The sequence below is a fragment of the Canis lupus genome, chromosome 15, assembly GCF_003254725.2.
Source record: "Canis lupus dingo isolate Sandy chromosome 15, ASM325472v2, whole genome shotgun sequence".
Classification (NCBI taxonomy): domain Eukaryota; kingdom Metazoa; phylum Chordata; class Mammalia; order Carnivora; family Canidae; genus Canis; species Canis lupus.
This window is the reverse complement of record NC_064257.1, coordinates 50,064,896-50,080,780: the sequence shown is the minus strand read 5'-3', so window position 1 is coordinate 50,080,780 and position 15,885 is coordinate 50,064,896. Positions and strand designations below refer to the sequence as shown.

At 46.7% G+C, this 15,885-nt stretch overlaps 1 long non-coding RNA gene across 1 annotated transcript; it reads right to left on the bottom strand.

The window, feature by feature from the left end:
- Nucleotides 1–9,840: 9,840 nt before the first annotated feature.
- On the bottom strand, nucleotides 9,841–12,474 carry LOC112654616 (uncharacterized). The gene is made up of 3 exons (XR_004805004.2): nucleotides 11,983–12,474; nucleotides 10,901–10,983; nucleotides 9,841–10,018 (listed from the first exon to the last, which is right to left on the bottom strand). It is a non-coding gene; the product is annotated as an uncharacterized LOC112654616 (long non-coding RNA).
- Between the last annotated feature and the right edge of the window lie 3,411 nt (nucleotides 12,475–15,885).

The following is a 15,885-nucleotide window of genomic DNA, read 5'->3' as shown; positions in this document are numbered from 1 at the left end:
GGGCCCAGCCTGGCCCTCCAGGCTTTGTGTCTCCCAATGAACTGGCCTTTCACCCACGTTGGTCTGACTGGGTTTCTGTTGCTGGCAACCAAGAACCTCCACACAATGGAAAACAGCTAAGCCCTCAGGACCTTGGAAATGGGCTCAGCCGGACCTGAGGGGCAAACTCTGTGTGCAAGTCACTTTCCAGCAAGAACTCAGAATGCCACTCTTGGAGTGGGAGACACAGAATAAGCAAACAAATAAATATTTAAACACACACACACACACACACACACGTATCAGATGGTGATAAGAGAAACATCAAGTGCTATAAGGGAGTAGAGAGCTGAATGGGCTCTATGTTACATAGGGTGGTCGGGGAAGACTGCTTGGAGGAGGCAGCATTGAGCACTGAATGTAGTGAGGGAGCAGCTTGGGAAAGACACTTGGGAGAAAAGCCTTCTGGGTCATTTGGGGGCACGTGAATGTTTGTAAGGAAATGGAGGATGAATGAATGCCCAAGTGGCAAACAGGGCTCCCATATTGACAACATGCCTTGCAGCCCTTCCCTGTGTGCCTTCAGTGGGGGGTAGGGGTGGAAGGCACTCGTCAGGAGCAGGTTTAGGATGTGGGGCCTGGGCAGGGCCGGATAGGTTACCTGACTCGTCTCCTGATGTCAGGGGATTAAATTGCATCAAGAGCACAAAATACACTCTCAAAGTTGACTATTATTAATATTTATACTCTCCTCGAGCAATAATAGACTATACATCTATATATATCTATGCCTCCTTGGACTTGGCCTGTTATTTCTTTGTGATGAATTTAAATTACCAAAGATTCATGTGATTTATTTGCCAAGGCACAAATATAGGCAGCCCTGTTCATGATACTCTTATTCTTTATTTGATGGGACCCCAGACTCTTGAAAAAGTCTTTTCTTGATGCACAAAGGAGATGGACGTCTCTGGCCCCTGGGGCACTTGTTTATTTCCTTGAAGGAAGGAAAATAGAATCCAGCGTGTGCTTCCTCAGTAAGGGATCCCTGCTCCCTTCCAGAATGTCCTTTCTCCTTGACCCTGTCCATTCAAGTTAGGGTCATAGACTGGGGGCTCTTCACAGGAGAGGAGTTTCACAGGCCCCCAGCCACAGCTCTGGCTTCACCCTCTGCTCCCTCTTCCTCCTCTGCCCTCCCTCCCCTTTCTTATCTAACCCTCTGTCCTAACTTGCCCTGGCTTCTCATTTGCACCCCAGTCCTGCTCTGATCCTTTCTTGGCTGGGTGGAACTATTCTCGAAGGAAATGACCTCACGAAGAGCCTTATATGACCATCCACTGTTGTTTACTGTACGTTTGGCCTTGGGTAAATGAGGTCAAATGAAACAAAATTCCAACCTGGTGGCCATCACCTCATGTCCCATTGTCAGACACTCCTGGTGACCCCCCAGTGAACTGACTCTGAAGCTTTCTTCTGTCTTGAAAACAGGTCAGTTTTCAGGGCTCAAGAGGTGTGACCTTTCATGCACCTGGGGCTCCAGGGCAGCCCTGGAGAGGCTGATTCTTCCTTCCAGAATCTTCTCCAACCCAGGGATCTCTCACTAGATCTCCAGAAGGCAGTGCTTTTAGTAACCTGCATCATAGATTAATTAACAGGTTCTCCCCAGATTAGAAACTCGATATGCGTTGCTCGTAGACATTTAAATTGGTATAATAGCCTCTTGGAGGGCTATTTGGCAATATATATCAAAAGCCTTGAAAATGTAGATTCCCCTGACTCAGTAATTCCACCTCTGGGAATTTATCCAGAGAAAATAATCAGAGATGTAGCCAAAAACTGTATGTATAAGAATATTTACTGCAGTGCTAGTTATACGGTTAAAAAAAAATCAAAAGAATCCACAGGGATTTGGTTAAATAATTTAAGGCACTTTCCTCTAAAGGAATACCAGGGAATACTAGGCAGTCCTGTTTTTCAAAGTGTATTTAAAGCATCTATGAAAAAAAAAATAAAGCATCTATGATGATATGCCTCAGAGATGCTCTCCTTTTGCTTTCCGGGTCCACTCTGCACCATCTGGGCTCCCTGCCCTGGACCGCTCTCTGGATCTGTGGGGTGGAAGGCACAGCAGGAGGAGCGTGGAGGTGGGGTTCTTGATTCCTGGGCTGTTTCTCTCCTGGGGGGCCATTGACTGTGTCAGCCAGCACCTCCCCTGGCCCTCCCACCCTCACCCTTCCGGTTCCAGTGGGGAGGCCCCCCCCCAGACCCTGCAGGCTAAGCAGGGGGAGCTCTTCACTGGGCTCTCCAGCACCCCTCCAGGTCCCTTCACCTGTCCTCAGGAGGTTGGAGGGAAACTGTTTCCCGGAGGCCCCTAACTGATGTGAGGCAGGAAATAAAATGCTTACGATCTAAAGTTAAGTGGCTGAATCAGACCAGGACACAGCATAATCTCGACTCTGTACTTAAATGAATGTATTTAGAAAAGGAAAACATATCTACACATGAGAGTGGGGAGAGACTGGGAGGAAATACGCGGGATGATTAACTGCTCTTGCCTCCGGGTGGTGAGATTGTAAGCACATTTTCTGGTCGTCTTGATGCGATTCTGTATTTTGCACATTCTCAAAAGTAATCACGTATCATCTTTACAGTGAAAAAATACTTAGGTTAATTTACATTTTAAGACACAACTGGTAAAACAGCAAAATTACTCAATAACAGGATAACAGCGGGCCAGCCGCTCACAAATACAGTGTAGGTAATAGATTTTAGGTAAATATACGATGATGTAATTTGAAAGGAGATTGAGCTTCTCGGGGTGAAGTGTAACGGGCCTTGACTGTTCCCCATCAACACCTCGTCTAATGCTGAGCGATCTTCTAAGACTTGGTCCCGCTTTAGAGACTTCCTTGCCAGGCCTGGAATCTCTCACAGGTGCACTTGTTCTGGGCTCTGGCTTCCGCCCTGCCTCCAGCTACGCTCAGGTGAAGGGTAGGAAGGGGCAGGGGGTCTGAGGATCAAACTGACAGATGAGGCCTGAGCAAGCCAATACTTTGGCACCTTCCCAAGTGTATCCTTAAATATTGTTCCGCATCCACTTAGTGGGGGGTAGGGAAATTCTGTGAGTAAACCTCCTATGCTCAAATTAAGAGTCTTACAAATACCAAACACAGCATGGCATTTTGACTTAACTTAAAATGATCTTTCACAGATTCTCCAGCACTCGTACCTGGAGAGAACTCAGCTACTTGCCCACTTAGCATGGAAGTAATACATACAGGGCTACGATGACAAAGACCTGCTCGACATTTCCAAAAGTTACTTGGCTTTTTTTGGGGTGAGGGGAGTGGAGTGGGATTCCATGTGGGTGACACTTTTCTGTGATACTGGACCTTGCTCAGATTTATTCTATATTTTCTAAATCAGGTGGTTTCTTTAAAAACCTACCAAGGGATTTACATTTCTAAGAGAGTAAAATTAATTACTCCTACGTAATAAATGCTTCTTATGCAGGACTTCCAGAGTTTCAGGAAAGGGAGCCTGCAGCTTCGGAACATGCAACTGGCTGGCCTCAGATAAATGTGCAGACTCAAAAAGCACCAGGCAAGTTGCTTGAGCTGGTCACAAAAATAGTAAGGAAGAACTAACCCTTAAATAGTGACGGCTGCACGCCGGGCTGTGTTCTAAGCGCTCCATGGGTGCCTGTTTCATCCCCCAACCAGAACTGCTGTCACCCTCATGTTCTAGCTGAGAAAGTAGGAATGTAAGCGGGGCAAATATCTTGCCCAAGGTCACACACGAATAAGCAATGGAGCCTGGATTTGAACCCGGACCGGTCGGTACTAGGCTTGAAAGCCACCAAAGCTTCTGCACCCACCAGGAGCGTATTTTAGGTTTTACTCAAGGATGGGGTGTACTTTGGCTGAAGTTTATGTTTTGCCAATTATATCAGGAGTCATGCATGGAAACCTGAGTTAACTGGCTCTGTGTTTCTGATTTTTTTTCCCCGTGATCTTTTAGCGCCTTTCATAGATTGGTAACTGGGACAGCTGCCCAGTTCTGCCTCTAAATCTGACTCTGCTGGGCATCCAAGTGTCCCTGATCACCGTGTGTCAGGGAGGAAACATCAGACATGATCTCCCAGGATCAGAGCCAAGAAAGGCTGCATCCCGTGGTCCCATGAGCCTTCGGTTACCACACACTCTCTGCCTCCTGATTCGCTGTAAGAGAAAATAGCGTCTGAATCTATAGGCATCCTTTGTGAAGCCCAGTGGCCTCCCGATCTGGACGAGGTTACTCCAGCAACCCAGCGCCCTCACACTCCCTCCAACTCCAGAGGCAAAGGTGTTCACTAATTAGCTTCGTCTGTAAAGACCGCATCTCTCTGAGCGGCGTGCCCTCAGCAGGACTTTTTAAAAACCTGCTGCAGGTTAAAAAGCAGACCTGCTTTTAATTTATTAAAAGACTTGGCTTTTTTTTTTTTCTCCCACTGAGCATTTTAAAATGCAATTAGACAAAATGGAATAATAATCAGGCAAAAGTACTGAGGAGTTTTCGCAGAGGGGGTCATCCTTTCTCATGCTCCTTTCCCCTTCTGGGCCCTTCTGCGGGGACAACATGCCTGTGGAGCTGACACAGATGACCCCCTCACTCCAATCCCACATTCCCGCAGACCTGAGTTCTCAAGAATCAGCCACTGGATCTTCACACAACCTTTGCTAGAAGACAGAGGGCGCATGACCCTAGCAGCCTCACCCCAATGCCCTGGTTTGTCTCCTTGTTTGGGACATTTTTTAATCTAATTATTCTTAAGATCAGGCTGAGGATTTGCATCTTTTTTTTTAGTATATGTGCTGTCGAAGCGAGCGCTGATTTGCATCTTTAAATAAGTTCCCTAGGCCAAGTTTGAGAGCCTCAGTAAACTCTGAGAAGTAGGCCCTTTCCCGTCATCCTCTCTCTTGCACCAACAGTGCTTAGAAAATATGCAAGCATCAGGTGAGTATTTGTTGAATGAATGAACAAAATTTCATGAGGCATGTCAGAAGGTTTTAGAGAAACAAAAAGGTAAGAACAGTCTCACCTCCTCACCAATGACTGGAACAAAGGAAATGGATTGTGAGATATCAGGACTCCTATCATGAGTTTCATTCCTACAATCAGGTGTGTATAGTGCACAGGATTTTGTACTGTATGAAACATGCCGTGGAAAGGGAAACCCATGAAATAGTCACTGTTGGCCTCTTACTACTGGCATCACCAGACTAGAAGGACAAATGGCTGCCTTGGCTGGAAAGCCCAGGATTCTCCTCTGGCACCAGCATCTTTACGGTAGGTCTCTAAAGAGGTGAAGGTACGTGCATTCTTTGATAGGCCAAAGACTTTGGATAGCATCACAGCCTCCCTCCCCCGCCCATCATCCCCAGGCTGGTGGTCGCCCCTCCAGGTACCCATGGAGCAGTCCCTGTGCGCAGCTGAACATGCTGATTTATTCAATGTGCCAGTGAGCCTCACTGGGCCGAGAGGGCCTTGACGACAGCATCTCTACAGCATTTGCCCCTGGGCAGCCTGGTGCCAGCTCACACCTAATAGGCATTCTGTAAATGTTTGTTGAACCCCTTTGTTCATCAGTCAACGTGGATTTCAGTAATTAAAACTGTTTTTGATGCACTGGGATTTGTTAACAGGAAAACAATGAGTTCAAAGCACGTTGTGGGACTTGGAAGGGAAGCTAGTCCCCGTTTTGCCAGCTTCTGACTGTCCTCTCTTCCTTACCCCTGCCCTTTCCTTATGATTTCATGGGCAACTAATCAAATGCACCTTTATCCTCTAAAAGGAAGCAGGCCTGTGTGAAGAGGCTCGCACCGAATTCCTTATCCCATCAGGGCACTTCATACCGAGAGGAAGAAACTGGATTTGGAAATAGGTCAGATTAAATATCTATTCAAATTCTTTCTCTTCCCTTTCCTCCTTCCTTTTCCCCCCTGTCCTTCCTTTCTCCCTTCCTTCCTTCCTTCCTTCCTTCCTTCCTTCCTTCCTTCCTTCCTTCCTTCCAAACTCTTGCCTTCCACATGTGCACTACATCTGAAGCAGGGTGACATTCTCTGTTGTGGACAGCAGACACCAGATCAATTGCTCTAAGTTCAACTTTTAAAATATTAAAAGAGAAATTATCACCTGGGCAGTTTGTTTAGATTGCAAACCTCTGGAGCTTGGCTGGCGCTGTGCCGTTTTCCACTGGAGACCCACCGGTTCACTCTCTCTGGCCTATGACAAAAGTCTTGGACATTGGGCTTGCCAGCCAGACCCTCCTCCAGCTACACGGACACCGGTATGTTCCTGCAGACCTTATTTACCCATGGACGGGCCAGCTTCCCATACTGAGCCTTGCTCACACTCCAGCTCATGGCCCTATAGGGAGTGAGTCCTCCACTTCTCCCAGCCAGGCTCATGGCACTCGGCCGGCAGACAATTCTTATAATCCCTAGATAGGAAGGACCCTCTGGAGTTGACCTCTTGGCTTTTTATTTCCTAGGTGTAGAGAGTGGTTAGACTTTCTTTTCTGGTCACCATTGTTCCTTCATTGTGGGACAAAGGTTCACTGACCATTCACATGACCGCCTGTGCCAGGCAGGGTCCAGGGTGCCCAGCTTCATGCCCAGGAGCAAGCAAAGCCCAGGCAAGTTTGGGCATCCCATGCAATGCACCCATGCAGTTCTTACCAGAAAGATCAAAAACTGAAGAATAATACATAATCATGTGAACATTTGAATCCAGAGGATGGTTCAAAACTGGGCCTTAAGGTGACCCTGTAGCTTCATGGAGTCAGCTATGGACAAGCTGCCCAGGAGTCCCCTTCCTTCTGGCTGTGGTCTCTTTTTCCTTTCCTGGTCCTTTGCTCATCCCCAGGCGGGAGCTCCATATCATCACAGCTGATAAGGGTGCCTTGTCAGCCTGGTCAGTGGATCCTTACAAGATACAGCCTTAACCTTCTCCACGGTCGGAGGTGGAGGCCGTTCCTCCAGAGGGGGGCATCCATGAGACAACCCGGCTTGTCTCTTGCTGTTATTTCATGTTGCACACCTCAACCTTCATACGTTGTTATGCCAAGGGATCACCCCCATTCCACTAGGGATAAAAGAGAGAATGGACAGGGAGGATGAATGAGGGACACAGGGTAGGGTTGCCATAAAAAAAAAAATAGGCATCTTTTAGCCCAATATTTGGAAAATACACTAGAAACTTATTCATCATTCACCTGAAATTCAAATTGGATCACGCATCCTAAATCTGGCAAGGAAGTCCAGATTGGACTTCCAGTCCAGGAAGTCCATTGCCACTTCAGGAAAAAGCCTCCTTACTTTGCTGCCATCACCTACAATCCCAGTGCAGCTGGTCTGGGAGTGGGGCTGGGAGGGCACTCTTCAAAAAAGGAAGTGCCCCTTTGAAAAATGACTTTTTTTTGGGACCTCCACTAGGTTGAGTAAATGTTCTCCAGGCAAACTCATGACACAAGGAGTGACTCGGACTCCTTCTTCTCCATCCGTTGCTGTGGAGTATTTTATGATGAGGTGGGATCACTTTACCTTCCCTCAGTAAATGAGAGTTTTCGCTAGAGCCGTGAGTGAGTTGAGTGGCTTAAACACCAGAAATTTATTGTCTCTCAGTTCTGGAAGCTGCAAGTGTGAGATCAAAATGTCAGCAGAGTTGGTTCCTTCTCTGGGCTGTGAGGGAGAACCTGCCCAGGCCTTTTCCCCAACTTCTGGCATTTGCTGGCAATCTTTGGCATTCCTTAGTTTGTGAAAGTATGACTCCCATCTCCGCCTTCATCATCACATGGTGTTCCTGTGTGTGTCGCTGTGTGCAAATTTCCCCATTTTATGAGGAAACCAATCATATTAGATTAGGGTCCCCCCTGAGGACCTCATTTTAATTTGATTACCTCTTTAAAGACCTGCTTTCCAAACAAGGTCATATTCTGAAATATCTAGAGTTAAGGACTTTTTTAGGGAGAGATACAATTCAACCCATAAAAATGCACCTTAGTCTTGTGTATATGTGCGTTCGCTAGGAAGATAAGGGATTCAGTGATTCGGAGTCCTATTCGGAGTCAGTGATTCGATTCCTTTGCTGGCTTTGGTTGATAGTGATTTAAGGACTTGGAGTAATGGAAGATAAACTGCTTGTCACTGCCCACTCTGTGCTCCAGGAGATTGCGTTTCTGAGTGAGGCCAACCCCCGCATTGCCCTGCAAAGGGCTCTTCCATTATGTTAAGAGCTGGTGATGATAGTTGCCATTAATATTCAGCCCTTTGGCCTCCACCCTCTCCCATTCCCTCAGTCCTACACACTTCCTTCTGACCCTCCGGGAGGTAACATCAGGACTCTTTTCTCCCAAGAGACCTCTGTGATTGTTTGCCTACAGCAGGGAGCCTGGCGATGCTTTGGGAAGCATGTGTTCACGGAGGGGTAGGAGAGGGAGAAAGGGAGTCTTTTTCGCAGGTCTTCACCCTCCCCCTTCCAATCCAATATTAGAATAAAGTCTCTGCTTCCTTCTTATCCTCCATGCAGATGCTGGGAGAACAATATAAAATTCCTTCTCAGTTGGGGCCCTAACTTCTCATTTATTTATTAAGAAATGATGCTATTTTCTCCAAGGAGCCATCTATCCTGTTTTCCTGGGCACTGTCCATTACTACAGAAACGAAGGGAGGGAAAGATCCACTTTCAGCCGTGGGGGTTGTAGTGGCTCTCAATGTCTCTTTCAGCAGAGAGAATGTTTTTTGAAGCCTGTCCAGGAAATTTGGTTCTAAGAACAGCCTGCTAATTTGAGCTTCTTCAGAGCTGACTCGTGTGACGAAGCTGGCATGATGTCCAAACCAGGCCGGTGCCATGGCAGTGGAAAGTGCCTGCGTTAGGCTGCTCAGGTGCCGTGACGAAGTGCCACAGGCTCGGGGAATTCAACAACAGACATTTCTTGTCTCACAGATCCAGAGCCTAGAAGTCTAAGATCAAGGTGTTGGCAGGGTTGGCTCCTTCTGAGGCCCCTCTCCTTCGTGTGTGGCTGTCCTCTCCCTGGTCCTCACACGGTCTTCCCCTGTGCATGACTGTGTCCTGATTGCCTCCTCATGTTGGATTAAGACCCCCCCCCCCAGTGACCTCATTTAACCTTAATCACCTCTGTGGAGACCCTATCTCCAGAGTCACATTCTGAGATATTAAGGGTTTTCTTTAACATGTGGGAGGGGGGAGGCGGGGAGCACAGTTAAGTTCATAATGTTGCCCTTATATGAAATTCAGGGGCACTTGGGTCTCAGGCTTAGCTCTGCCTCTGGGTAAGTGACTTTGAGGAGTGTGTCAGCTGGAGGTTTTGGTTGTCAACAGCAGAAACAATCCAGGCTCATTTGAGCAACAGGGCAATTGAATTAGGACGCTATTGGGTGCACACTGACACAGCGGGAAGGCTGGGAACCAGACAGAGACCCTGGCACCCTGGGGGATGGGAAGCAGAAGCCCCAGGAAATGCCCTGTCGTGCAAATGCTTGGATCAGGGTGTGGTAGCTGACATGAGTGAGCTCAAGAGTGCCAAAGGGCAGCTCCTTGTTGGGTTCACCACTGTGCTGGGGGAGGAGGAGGAAGGACCCTGAGCCTTGGCCTCAGTAGTGGAAACCAGGCACCAGGGTCCATAGCTGTGCAAGACCTCCCCTCTTCGGAGGGAGTGATTCCTCAAGAGAAAATCAGCAACTGTCCAAAGAGGAAGTGGATGTTGGGACAAACAACTGTCACATGACTAATCCCTTGCTTGAGAAAAGGGGGCTGGACCAGGCAACCGCTATGTCTCTCTTCATTAAACATTTACGAAAGCTCCCTACCACTTCTTTCTTGAGATCTTCCCCTTTCTTTGTCAGGTGGGTGTTGAGACTTCCACTCCTGGATTCTTTATTGCCTGTGGTGCCTCCCTGGCCTTTGACTTCTCCCCGATGTCTCCCCAGTGGAGGCGTTGGCCTCTGTTTGTTCAGGAAGGTCACCAAGGCTTATACGGCTATAAAAAAGCAGAGTGAGCAGCTTTCTGGTATGGATCAGTTTATTAATGTCTTCTTTGTGATTTGTACTGGTAGTAAATATTATATTCATTATAAACAATAATTCAACCTGCCATTCTTTCTCTGGTCCTCAGTTACCTTGTCCATAAAACAAGGAGGTTGAATTAAATGATTATTAAGGTCTCTTTCAGCTGTAGCTCTGTTGGATTCCATGAAAATTAAACTCCTTAGGGTAGGTAGTCTGTGGGGGTTGACTGTGAGGCATCCCCCTAGAACTTGGAAATGGAAAATGTAATTTCCCTCTCAGGGAAAAATTATAAAACCAGCTGGCACCAGATCAAAGAAGATATATTCAAAGTCTCCTTAAATGGACAGGATGGATCGCAGACCAGAGAAGTCTGGATTGACAACGCAAACATCCCCAGGGACAGAATGGCCTGTCAGAATGGGATGGAGCATCAAGACATGGAGGAAAGGGAGGCTGGAGAGCTCCTCGGGATTGATTCAAAATCTGGCCAAGGTGAGGCTGGGGCAAGGCAGTGGGCAGGGTACCCACATGTTAGAAGACTCTGGACTGCTGTTGGCTGCCTCATTGTAGTAGAGATGGGGAGGAGATTCAAGCTGCTAGCACTGGATGAGAGTCCACATAGCTAACAATCCACTTGGCACAGGTGCCAATCAAACAGGAAGGTCTTTAGCTACAGCTGGAACAGGGCTCTAGGGTCCTACATATCCTGCATTTACACATTTATTTTCTAATGTCTGGGACGTCTATGGGGAACTTAGTATGGGAAGAGCAGTGAGTAGGAGCATATAGAAGGCTCAGGGCAGAAGCTATTTATCAATCAGCCCAGAATTATTTTGTTATTTTAATAACTTACATGTTCGAATCATTCATTCTCTTTATCTGATTCCAACTCATCAAGCAATCCTTTGATTTGAATGTGGTTACCCATGTTTCTACCTATAGGGAAAGAATGGGCATGACAGGCTTACACGATTATAAGATGACTGTATTCTTCAAAGTAAACGAACAGATTTTCTGTTTTATCAGTCTCTTGGGAGCCTGATCACATAGATCAAGTGACATCCCCCTGTGAGAGAAAGCCTTTCTTGGCTTGCAAACAAAGTCAATTGCCCCAATTAAAAAAAAAAAAAAAAAAAAGAAAGAAAACAGAAAGACCCAAACTTGCTGCATAGAAATGCTTCTTAGAAGTAGCCAGCCAGCTCCTCTTTCAAAACTAAAATCAGTGGTCCAAGGGTTTCTTCAGTATTTTTCCACAGGATTTCTGGCTGAAATTCCAAGGCATGTAAAAATTCAACTATAGACAGGTTAGATATAGTGGTTCTCTCTCTCTCTCTCTCTCTCTCTCTCTCTGTCTCTCTGGTGTGTGTGTTTAACAAATTTTTAGTAACACATTTATTTTCAAACAGAATCTTACAAAGGACCTGAAGCTCCAGATAAACATACCCATATGCCAGGCATCTCTTCTTGGGTGTGTAATAGGCACCTCAAATAAGAGGGATCCAAATAGCATTTTTTTTAAAGATTTTATTCACTCATTTGAGAGAGAGAGAAAGAGAGCAAGAGGGAGAGAGAGAGAAAGAGAGAGAGAGAGTGAGCATGAGCAGGGAGCAGAAGCAGAGGTAGAGGGAGAAGAAGACTACCTGCTGAGCAGACTCCCCAATGTGGGGCTCCATCCCAGGACCCTGGGATCATGATCCGAGCTGAAAGCAGATGCTTAACTGACTGGGCCACCCAGACACACCCGAAATAGCTTTCTTAATGACCTGCCCTTCTCCATGCCTGCTCTTCTTCATCAGGCCAAAAACCTAAAATCATTCTCAGGTCCCCTCTTCCCAAACTCAGGCTTCTCCACACATCATATATTTAGAATCCCACCCCTTCCAGGCCAGGGCCCCTAGTCATGAAACATCGTTGCCGGCCAACATCCCCTCTTACCTGGGTCACTGCACTAGCCTTATAATAGGTCTTCCTGCTTCCACTTCTGCATCTGTGTGTTCGTTGTCTACGTAGTGAAGTACTATCTTCAAAGCTGTGGATTAGATCATATTCCCCTGTTCAAAGTGCTCCAATGTTTCCCAACATACTTAGCATCAAAATGAAACTCTTTCCCGTGGTCTGCAAGGCCCTCCACCATCTGGTTTCCTGGTGTGTCAGTGATTAAACCGCTCTCCCCCTCATTCTCTTGGCTCCAGACACACTGGACTTATTGTTGTCCCTCAACTGTGCCAAGTTTGTTCTCTGCTTTGCATTCCCTGTTGTGCCCGCTTAGAACCACTGGTACCCTTGATTTTGAATGGCTCACTTCCTCACACCAGTCAAGTCTTTGCCCAAATGATACCTCAGAGAGGCCTTCCCTCACTACCTTGTCAAAATAACTGCCCTGATTCATTCCTACCCACTAGCTCCTTGATTAATTCCCACCACCACCCCAGCATTCTGTAGAGGACCCTGTGGTGTGCTACCCAGCTCCCCCTTGGGGACTGAGTGAAACTCACTGCTTTCACTGCTCGGAGTGTTGGCTGCCATCAGTTTACACCTGAGACACTTTCCAGGCATTGGTCTTTGCCCGAAGAAGCTGCTTCACCTGCATTTATGTCCATTCCCTGGAGGCAGCCTGTCTCCAACAGCTCGTCATACAGGCGTACAAATTCTCAATCCCCTGCTCTCAATGGAGACAACTCTCCTAACCAATGCTCCAGAGCTACCGTTAGCACTGGATGAAGCTTCTGCTCCCAGTGCTTCACAGCTCAACTTTTCCCCTCTGCCCAGCCTGTAGAACCCTGCCCAACCCCTCACCCCTCACATGTGCTGTTCCTGACAGGATTTCTATAAATCTCTGTCTCACAGTCTACTTCCTGTGGAAGCTAACCTATGGGCCACTACCTAAAATTATGTGTTTGTTTACTTATTTCCTGTCTCCCCAACTAAGACTGAAGTTCAGTGAGAGCCGTGATATTGTCCATCTTCTTTGCCTCTGTATCCCACCTCAGATGCCTTGCATGGTGCTTAGCATACTATAGGAATTCAAGAAATAATTACTGAATGAATGAATGAGTGTGTCCCCAGTATATATCATAGATGAAAGTGAAACTGCTGGGCACGGGGACAGTCAAAATAGGTGAAGGCGATTAAGAGGTACAAACTTCCAGTTATAAAATTAGTAAGTCACAGGGATGTAATAATGTACAGTGCAGGGAATCCAGTCAATAATACCGTAATAACTTTGTGTCCTGACAGATGGCAACTAGACTTACCTTGGTGATCATTTCTTTCATAACGTATATAAAAGTCGAATCACTATTTTGAACGCTAACATAAATGTCAATTACACTTCAGTTTTAAAAATTCTAATATTGGACTGATAAAAAGAAAAAACAACCCTGATACATTGGATTTCATCAAAATTACAAATTTATGTATATGATAAAGAACTTGTATCCATAATGTATAAAAACCCAACAAATCAATAGTAAAAAATAACTCGGTTAGAAATGGGCAAAAGACTTGATACGCAGTTAACAAAGAAGAGATATGAAAAGCCAATAAGCACATGAAAAGAGGCTCATCATGATTAATCATCAAAGAAAATTGAATCAAAAGCACAATAAGTTAACATTTTATACCCACTAAAATGCTAAAATCAAAGGCCAACAATACAAATGTTGGCTAAAATATGAAGCAACTGGAATTCTAACATACTGGTGGTGAGAGTACAAAAAACAGTGTAAGTATTTTGGAAGCTGTTTGGCAGTTTCTTATAAAGTCAAGCATACATTTACCATATGACCTGGAAATTTCATTCTGAGACATTTATCCAATATAAATAAAAATCTACAAAAAAGAGTTGTAGAAGAATGCTCTCGCCAAGATTATTCATACTACTGCAGGTTCGAAACACCCTGAATGCCCATCAACCAGAAAGTGCAAAAGTGAATTGGAGTATCTTGATACACTGAAACAGCACTCATCATGGCAAGGAATGAGCTACCCATACACAAGACAGCTTGCTGAGTGAAAGCAGCCAAATTAAAAGTACATATTGTGGGAGTTCATGATGATGAAAGAAAATTCATGTATGGCGATACATGTCAGAGTGGTCTCCCAGAGGGAAGGGTACCTTCTGGGAGAGAGTCATGGTAAAGATGGACTTAGGGGGCAATTCTCAACTGGTCTGAGAGCTCCTGCTCCACCTCCTTTTTACCCACATTTTTAATAACTCTTGGGTGAAGGTTACCCAATGTACTACTGGAATACTGCCTATGCAGGGGAATTGCTTTGAGAAGGAGCATGTAAGTGTGTAGACATGTATAAAATGTTATCTGTGCTGTGGAAACAAATGAAGATCAACCAACAACAACAACAAAAATTGAAACTACCTTTTTGAAATTAGGGGGGAAGAAGGGAGATGGGAGGCGCTCCTCCCTCAATCACTCCCACTCCCACACCATTTGAGAAGTGCCTGAGGGACCTTGCAGGACCTTAGGGCAGAGCTGCTTCTTTTTTTTTATTATTATTTTTTAATTTTTATTTATTTATGATAGTCACACACACAGAGAGAGAGGCAGAGACACAGGCAGAGGGAGAAGCCGGCTCCATGCACCGGGACCCCGACGTGGGACTCGATCCCGGGTCTCCAGGATCGCGCCCTGGGCCAAAGGCAGGCGCCGAACCACTGCACCACCCAGGGATCCCCAGAGCTGCTTCTGAATCAGGAAATTGAGATTCATGGCCAGGCCGCATCACTAAGAAGGCATTCACAAGGCCTCCTCAAGTCAAGATGTGGCCTTACAGGTGCATGAGCCCATTTGGCAGGGGCAAGGAGCCCCACACTCTGCTCTGGGAAAAGAAGAGACATGGGAAAAGAAGAGGCCTATCTCTCTGAAGTCAGTCATAAATCCCAGGGATCTGGAGACGATCCTAGGGGATTTAGTATGCCCAGTGAGATTTGGGGTTGGAGGGATGACCCGAGACTCTGGAACCCCAAGTCAGGAGAGGTCCCTTTTTGTGACAGCTCCTGGAAGGAAGACTGCTTGGGCCCGGCCCTGGGGCGAGTCCTTTATTCCAGTAGAACGCCCAGGAAGCCATGGACCCTGGTGACAACTCATTTCCTCCTGAGCTTTTATAGTAACTCTCCTCTATTTCCAGTATTAGAATTCCCTGGAATGTTCAAGGCTCCGGCACCACAAGGTCGTAAAGGCCATTTCTGGGTCCAAGAAGGTGACATTGCCTATTTGTTCTGTTCCCATTTCTTCTGCAATTGCTCCCACATCTGACTGATCTTTTTCATTCTACTCTGCATTTTTGACAGAGACAGGAAAACAAGGCTGTCTGCCAGTTTCAGATGTCCTGACTTCTTGCCTGGGTGGAAACACACTGGGTTGGAATGAGATCATGCCGGGGAATCTTTCCCCTGAAACCAGGAGGGAGACGTGGCCAGGTGTGCTCGCAGACTACTGCCCGGTGAAGGCCCCGGAGTCGCACAGAGGCTCAGCCCATCTCTGCTCGACCCATGGCCCAGGGGGAGAGGAAGTTCCCAGGTGGCTGGCCCCAGACTGGCTGTGAGAGTAGCTGCAGCCCGGGTTTCAGCTCCTTCAGAAGGCCGCTGGAGCAAAGTCCACTGCTTGGTCCCTAGGAAGAGGTTCCGGGGATTATCTGGCAATCTTTTTCCTCCCCTGAAGCCCTTTCACAAAACAAAAAAGGAAAGTAGTCCACCCAGCAGATGTCCAACAGCCTGCCAGACAGTCCGGACATACCCATCGCAGCCTGGCCTGGCTCATGACACACCCTGAGGAGACCTGTCCCAGGTCCCTAAGCAGGTTGATGCTGGCTCATAGACAG